At 44.4% G+C, this 8,196-nt stretch overlaps 1 non-coding gene across 1 annotated transcript; it reads right to left on the bottom strand.

Moving 5' to 3' along the window:
• Nucleotides 1-5,567: 5,567 nt before the first annotated feature.
• TRNAP-UGG (transfer RNA proline (anticodon UGG)) lies at nucleotides 5,568-5,639 on the bottom strand. The gene has a single exon. It is a non-coding gene; the product is annotated as a tRNA-Pro (tRNA).
• Nucleotides 5,640-8,196: the final 2,557 nt, after the last annotated feature.

The following is an 8,196-nucleotide window of genomic DNA, read 5'->3' as shown; positions in this document are numbered from 1 at the left end:
GATCTGCCTGCTCTTTCACAGCTGTCCACAACTCACAAGCAGTGTGAGGTTTATCACCTAAGCTTATGAGTTTCAGCACAGCCTGTTGCCGCTTGGCGGAGGCAGTACTGCAATGCTTCCAGCTTGTAACTGATGTGGTGATATCTGAGATGGAGGCTGAACATGAGGAGGAGGAGGAGGATGCGCAGGAGCTGTACACTGTGGGGGCAACTCTGACTGACATAGGGCCCGCAATCCTCGGTGGGGGGAGGATGTGTTCAGTCCCAAGGTCCGACTGGGTCCCGGCTTCCACTATGTTTACCCAGTGTGCCGTCAGAGAGATGTACCGTCCCTGGCCACAAGCACTTGTCCACGTGTCCGTTCTCAGGTGGACTCTCCCAGTATCTGCGTTGTTGAGGGCACAGCAGATGCTTTGGGACACGTGCTTGTGTAGTGCGGGGATGGCACACCGGGCAAAATAGTGTCGGCTGGGGACCGAGTACCGAGGGACGGCCACCGCCATAAGATTGCGGAAGGATTCCGTCTCCACTAGCCTAAAAGGCAGCATTTCCAACGCAAGCAGTCGTGAAATGTGCGAATTTAGGACTGTGGCCTGTGGGGCGTTAGCTGCGAATTTCCGCTTTCGTTCAAAGGTCTGGGATATGGACAATTGAATGCTTCGGTGGGACATGGACGTGGACGTTGATGCTGTTTCTTGAGAAACTGCCATAACAAGTAAAGACAGAGGAGGGGGCATCTTTACATGCAGTATGGACAGGGGATTGCCTTGCACACACAACAGGGGGTTCTATTGCACGCACAACAGTGGAAGAAGCAGTGGTGACACCCGCTGACACTGGTCGTGGACCCTGGGTTTCGCCCCACAAAGTCGGGTGCTTTGCTGTCATGTGCCTGATCATGCTGGTGGTGGTCAGGCTGGTAGTTTTGTCACCCCTGCTGATGCTGGCATGGCAGGTGGAACATATGGCCTTTTTGGGGTTATCAGCAGAGTCTTTAAAAAAATTCCAGACTCTGGAAGACCTACCGTTTGTACTGGCAACGTCCCTCGTGTTGGTGTTACGGGGAACGGTTGCCTGCCTTCTGTCTGCGGCCACCACACTGCTTCTTCCTGCCTGTTGGGGTACTCTGCCTCCCTCCCCCTGTGTGCTGCTGGCCTCACTCTGCATGTCCTCCTTCCATGTTGGGTCAGTTACTAGATCATCCACCACCTCCTCCTCTTCCACTTGCGCACCACGATCCTCCTCCTCACTTCCTGGCAATTGTGTCTCGTCATCGTCCACCTCTTGTGACAGATTGCCAACGTCGACTTCCTGTGGCCGTGGCTGTTCAAATATTTGGGCATCGCAACATGGGATCTCCTCTTCCACCACTTCAAGCGTATCAGGCGAGGGGCCCAAATATGGAAATGGACCAGTGAACAGCTCTTCAGAGTGTCCAAGTGTGGGATCACTTGCTGTCTGACGACACTCGGCATGGTGGGAGGAAGGAGCATCAGGGTGAGGAGGAGTATGCGGTCGAGACTCACGGCTACTAAGAGTTGACCGTGTGGAAGACAGACCGGAGGTGGTGGTGCCCAGGTAACTGGAAGTATTATCTGCTATCCAATTAATAACCTGTTCACACTGATCAGTTCTCAATACTGGTGTTGTTCTGTGCTTCCCTAGTAATTCGGTCAAGAAGTGGGAGCGAGAAGATGTGGCTGTTGGTTGTGGCACATTTTCACCTTGGCCACGGCCCCGTCCTCTGCACGAACCATCACCAGAACGTCCACTTCCACGTCCCTTTTCTTGCCCATTGTAAATGAAGTAAAATAGCTTACACTTGCACTATCAATGGAAAAAGGGTAATAAAGAGTAGATTAGAACCGTGGAAGAGGAAAACCACAGTTATTGTTTACTGGAGTAAACCACACTTTTTTAAATAGAGATATTTGCGGCTGAACAGTGAGCGACACACTCAAACTGCTTTTTTTTAGATACCAAAGGCCCAAAACTGGATAGTACAGCGATTTGACCCGTGGAACTGCGAAACCACACTGGGATGTCTGGCCTACACAAGACTATTTTCAAAAGATATATTTTTGTGTCACAACAGTCAGGAGACACTACTGTTTTTCTTTACGGAAAAAACTACCAAAAGCTGAATAATAGAGATTTTTTACCGTGGGATGGCAAAACCACAGTTATTGTTTACTGGGGTATACCACACTTTTTTAAATAGAGATATTTGCGGCTGAACAGTGAGCGACACACTCAAACTGCTTTTTTTTTAGATACCAAAGGCCCAAAACTGGATAGTACAGCGATTTGACCCGTGGAACTGCAAAACCACACTGGGATGTCGGGCCTACACAAGACTATTCTCAACAGATATATTTTTGTGTCACAACAGTCAGGAGACACTACTGTTTTTCTTTACGGAAAATATACCAAAACCTGAATAATAGAGATTTTTTTACCGTGGGATGGCAAAACCACAGTTATTGTTTACTGGGGTATACCAGACTTTTTTAAATATATAGAACAGTGAGCGACACACTCAAACTGTTTTTTTTTTAGATACAAATGGCCCAAAATGGATAATACAGAGGTTTGAACCGTGGAAGTGCAAAACAACACTTCTGTTTCTTTAGCCTACACCAGACTATTTTCAACAGTTATATTTGTGTCTGAAAAATCAGACACGCTTTTTTTTTTGGGGGGGGGGGGACACCAAAAGGTTAATAAGACGGGTATTTGTACAGTGTGAAGGAGGAAAAAAAAAGGAGGATTTAGATGAAAAAAAAAGGATTTTTCCTGGCCCCCGACATCTGGTGCTAAGTCCAGCAATTTCAGCAACAGGAGCACACAGGACTGTAATGCAGCGTTTGCTGGTATAACCACTGTGTCTCCTATACAGCCTGCCTGCCTGGTATCTGGGATGGATATTAGTCCTGAAAAGGACTGTTTGTTTGTTCTGGCAGCCTTTACAGACCCTACACTATTCGCAGTTTATATCTCTCCCTAAATCAGCAGCGCTGTCCCTACACTGTCTAATCCGGAGCGACTGTGTCCAAGATGGCGGCGCCCGGTTTTAAATACTCGAGGTGACGCTGTGCGGCCAGCCAATCACTGTAATGCCCACAACCAACATGGCTGCAGCATTACAGTGACTGGCTGGCAATCCCTGCATGTTCATTGGCTCTGTAAAGAGCGCCAAACATGCAGGGCGGAGACCCGAGCTCCCGCCCGAGTAACCCGGAAATGCTCGGTGCTCGCCGAACATCCCGAGTAGCATGTTCGCTCAACACTATTTAGGATGTATTCTGGGCCATAGGACAATTTTATTTGAGAATAATGTTGTTCTGTTTATGTATTACTGGTCCTTGTGGTAACACACAGGCCTCATTATGGCTATGACTGTGATTTCGTGTATTTTTTAGATGTTTTTAATATGTTAGTTCTTTTTTTCTTCTGTATAATAATGTGTTATTAATAAAGTTTATTATTTTTACATATGTTGCCTTTAGGCTATTTTGGATGTGTTCTATACTAGTGCATCTTTCTTTTTTGTACATAAATGAGTATTTGCACCAGGTTATTGATCACTCTCCTGAATATTTACTGTGCCTGCCATAGTTAAAGGGGTTGTTCACTACTAGGACAACCCGTTCTTGATCTAAATATTTGGCCCCGATAAAATAGAAAAGCTTATACTCCCCTCCAGTGCCGGCGCCATTCCCGCGGTGCCGGCACTCGCTCTCCCCGGAGCTCTGGTGTGGTGGAATGACATGTGACGCTGGTGTCCAATCAGTGCTGGCATCACTGTCTTCGCCTTCAGACAAATCGAACATCAGGAGGGAGTCCAGGCTGCAGCTGATCGCTGACTTCCTCTTCATGTTCAATTTGACAGGAGGCGGAGACAGTGATGACAGCGCTGATTGGGCTCTGGGGTCATGTATCACAACAACCACACGACAGCACTGACCCCGCTGGAACGGCGCCAGCATGGGAGGAATTATAAGCTTGTTTTTTTTAACGGGGCCAAGCGTAAAGGGTGACCAGGAGTTGTCCAAGTAGTGGACAACTTATTTAAGTCGCTTCCTATACCCTTTTATTCCTCCAGACTCTTTGTGACCTTGATTTCCAAATGGAAATTGGAACTCTGGGACCTTGTGGAGTGTGTTAATGAATGCCTTCTGGACATCTGTCAAGTCAACAGTCTTCCCCATGATTGTGGAGCCTACTGAAACAGACTAAGGGACCTTTTTAAACGCTTAGGAAGCCTTTCCAGGTGTTTTTTGTTAATTATTTTAATTTACTGAGATAATGACTTTTGTGTTTTCATTGGTTGTAAGCCATAATCATCAACATTAACAGAAATAAACACTTGAAATAGATCACTCTGTTTGTAATGACTCTATATAATATATGAGTTTCACTTTATGCATTGATGATATTCTAATTTAGTGAGATGGACCTGTAACTGTCGGATGAAGAATCTCTTCCATACACAGGAACGCTCGGTTGGCTGAACTCTCCTCTGTCGTCTATGAGAGAGCTTTTGCCAGACATCTCTTGCGGCAGCTTATCTGTTAGAGAATAATAGAATCGTCAGACCAAAATCAGACATTCCAAATCCTTCTGTCCTGACCTCATACATCATCTGTCGGGGGGGGGAGATTCAGTAGGACTCCATATGCATTAAACTGTTGATATCGGCATGTGTGGCCAACGTTACTCTAATGTGTATGGGAGCCTTCAGGTCTAATACAGATTTGGTGGTCATTGTTAAGTCTGCAGTTGCCATAACAACCCAAAGGATCCCCATGATCTCGCGGAAGGGGGAGGTGATAAGCTGATGGAGGAAGTCATCTCCTCTCCTTTTGTTAGATCAGATGCTGCTGTCACTACTGACTACTGCATCTAAGGGGCTGAAGTGCTGGGATCAGAGCTAGTACTCCGGTCCCAGCATATGCACCAGAAGCACGGGCACAACGCCTTTTCACGCACGTAGGTCCGTGGCAAAAACTTATATTCTATCAGAGCGTACATGTGCGTGATTTTGCTTTAATGGTATAAAGTGTTACCTACATTTTTTTTTCTAACAGGTGATAGTGCCTAAAATGCCCTGCAGATCGGTGGTGGTCTGTGTCCTGAGACCCTCACAACTTGCTCAAAACACTTGTCACATAGGTGCGGTTCAGGAAGTAGAAGTACTCTGCATACGTTTGTACACTGGCAGCTGTATAGCTCAGTAAGAATTCTGTGCGCCCCATACTCCGCTCCGTGCATGCTGCTACAAGAGCTGAGCTCCTGCTTCCTAAACAGCACGTGTAACCATTGTTTGGAGCAATTGTTGGGGGTGTCAGGGCATGGATCACCACCAATCTGCAAGGCGGTTCAGGTCCTGGCACGTATTTTATTACATTATTTTTTTTCTATTCAGTTGCACTCCTGTCTCTGCACGGTGTTTAATACTGCAGCTCACACTCATTACAGAGTTTTAAGGAAATGTAGACTTCTTTTTTGTTACTTTTACAATTTCACCAGAAAACCACTCTAAAATTTTTGTAAAAACAAAATAAAGGGCTCGTCCGGGATTTGAACCCGGGACCTCTCGCACCCAAAGCGAGAATCATACCCCTAGACCAACGAGCCATATGCTTGGTAAGGTTTATGTGACTTGGTCAGGCTTATGTGACTAGGCTCAGTCTGTGGACGACCAAGTGTGTCATCATGGAAGGAAAAGTTGGATCAATGGCAGTTCCAGACTTTGGATCTCCGCTCTTCAAAAAGTGATGGCAGATCCTAGCAATATCATATGACTGACAATGAAATACCTTTTTACGGGTAAATTCTCACACATCAGATTTGTTGCAGAAAGTAAAGGGGTAACAGGTTGCCCTGTCACGTTATTGATCTATCTTTAGGATTGGTCATCAATATCAATTTGTTGGAGGTCCGACACCACCACCGATCAGCTGTTACAAATTCTAACGGTGGCTGGATGTAAACACATAGAACAGAACAATACTGAAGTTGGTTTCTTATTCGGCAGTTTCTTTTTTTCTGTTTGTTACAGGTTTAACAACAAAAATAAAAATTGCAATAATGAAATACAGTGCAGCAAGGTGTCCTGATGTGAATATGTAGCTACACAATTTATAAAACTGGCGCAAAAATGACCATCAAAGTGGGCACTGAAGGGCATTATTGAAAGGGTTAAATGACTTTGGGAAACTGATCTCACACTGCAGACACACAGATCAGGGTGCCCCACATCAAATTGAGGTCACTCTATCCTGGCCCACATGGATTATGGGCATCAGAACGGGCATTAAAATGGGCAGTCAATTTTGATGTTTTGAATAAGTAACTGGTGTTTTTCAGGGATTAAATGACGTTGGGCCACTGATCTCATGCCACCATTACATACATAGTGATGGCCTGCATCAAATTCAGGTCAGTATATCCTGGCCCAAATGTGTTCTGGGCATCAGAACGGGCATCAAAGTGGGCAAATAGCCAATTTTCACAGATTTTAATAAGTAACTGGTGTTTTTCACTGGTTAAATGACGTTTTGCCACTGATCTCATTGCCCAAATGGGTTCTGGGTATCAGAACGGACATCAAAGTGGGCAAATAGCCAGTTTTCACAGATTTGAATAAGTAACTGGTGTTTTTCACTGGTTAAATAACGTTGTGCCACTGATCTCATGCCACCATTATATACATAGTGATGGCCCACATCAAATTCAGATTACTCTATCCTGACACAAATGGGTTCTGGGCATCAGAACGGGCATCAAAGTGATCAAATAGCTAATTTTCACAGATTTGAATAAGTAACTGGAGTTTTTCTGGGGTTAAATGACATTGAGCCTCTGATCTTACACCATCATTAAATATAGAGTGATGACCCGCATCAAATTCAGGTCACTCTATCCTGGTCCAAAGGGGTTCTGGGCATCAGAACGGGCATCAAAGTGGGCAAAAAGCCAATTTTCACAGATTTTAATAAGTAACTGGTGTTTTTCACTGGTTAAATGATGTTTTGCCACTGATCTCATTGCCCAAATGGGTTCTGGGTATCAGAACGGGCATCAAAGTGGGCAAATAGCCAATTTTCACAGATTTGAATAAGTAACTGGTGTTTTTCACAGGTTAAATGACGTTGGGCCACTGATCTCTTGCCACCATTACATACATAGTGAAGGCCTGCATCAAATTAAGGTCATTCCATCCTGGCCCAAAGGAGTTCTGGGCATCAGAACGAGCATCAAAGTAGGCAAATAGCCAATTTTCACAGATTTGAATAAGTAACTGGTGTTTTTCCGGGATTAAATGACGTTGGGCCACTGATCTCATGCCACCATTACATACATAGTGATAGTTCGCATCAAATTCAGGTCATTCTATCCTGGCCCAAAGGGGTTCTAGGCATCAGAACGGGCATCAAAGTGGGCAAATAGCAAATTTTCACAGATTTGAATAAGTAACTGGTGTTTTTCATGGGTTAAATGACGTTGAGCCACTGATCTCATGCCACCATTACATACATAGTGATGGCCCGCATGAAATTCATGTTCCTCTAGCCTGACCCAAATGGGTTTTGGGCATCAGAACGGGCATCAAAGTGGGCAAAAAGCCAATTTTCACAGATTTGAATAAGTGGTAGTTTTCAGGGGTTAAATGACTTTGTTTTGGGTTTGGCCCATTGATCTCACACAAAAAAAAAACAAAAAAATAAGAGGGTTCCAGCATCTGCCAATGATTAGAAGTTTAAAACATGACTTTTAATGAAAAAAAGTTTTTTTGCAAAAACATATCAATGAAGTGTCTACGCTTTTCAAGCCGTCAATGACCTGACAATGAATGTGTCCAAATGGTCTGAATTTATAGCAAACATGAAAAAGGAGATTAGCACATGATTGTGCTGTCTATGGGTGGTGTGTAGGTGAAACCAGGCTATGAGACAATGTTTGGAAGCAATCCCTTACCAAGGCAGCTAGTTTAACCAGTGTGAATATTGCCCTATATGTACAAACATAAAATAATAGTAGTATAAAAGATGTCTAAATCTAAATACAGTCTTATTGTATAAGGGAGTAGACTGAAAATCATAAGACTTCAGAAATTATTCAGTCACTATGATATTTGTCTGGAAATAGCCATAGAGGATTAATTGTTTAGTGTGGATATAATTGCTACATT

This window comes from Phyllobates terribilis, unplaced genomic scaffold, assembly GCF_046119375.1.
Source record: "Phyllobates terribilis strain yellow unplaced genomic scaffold, ASM4611937v1 Scaffold_11__3_contigs__length_659146591, whole genome shotgun sequence".
Classification (NCBI taxonomy): domain Eukaryota; kingdom Metazoa; phylum Chordata; class Amphibia; order Anura; family Dendrobatidae; genus Phyllobates; species Phyllobates terribilis.
This window is presented reverse-complemented; position numbering and strand designations above follow the sequence as displayed.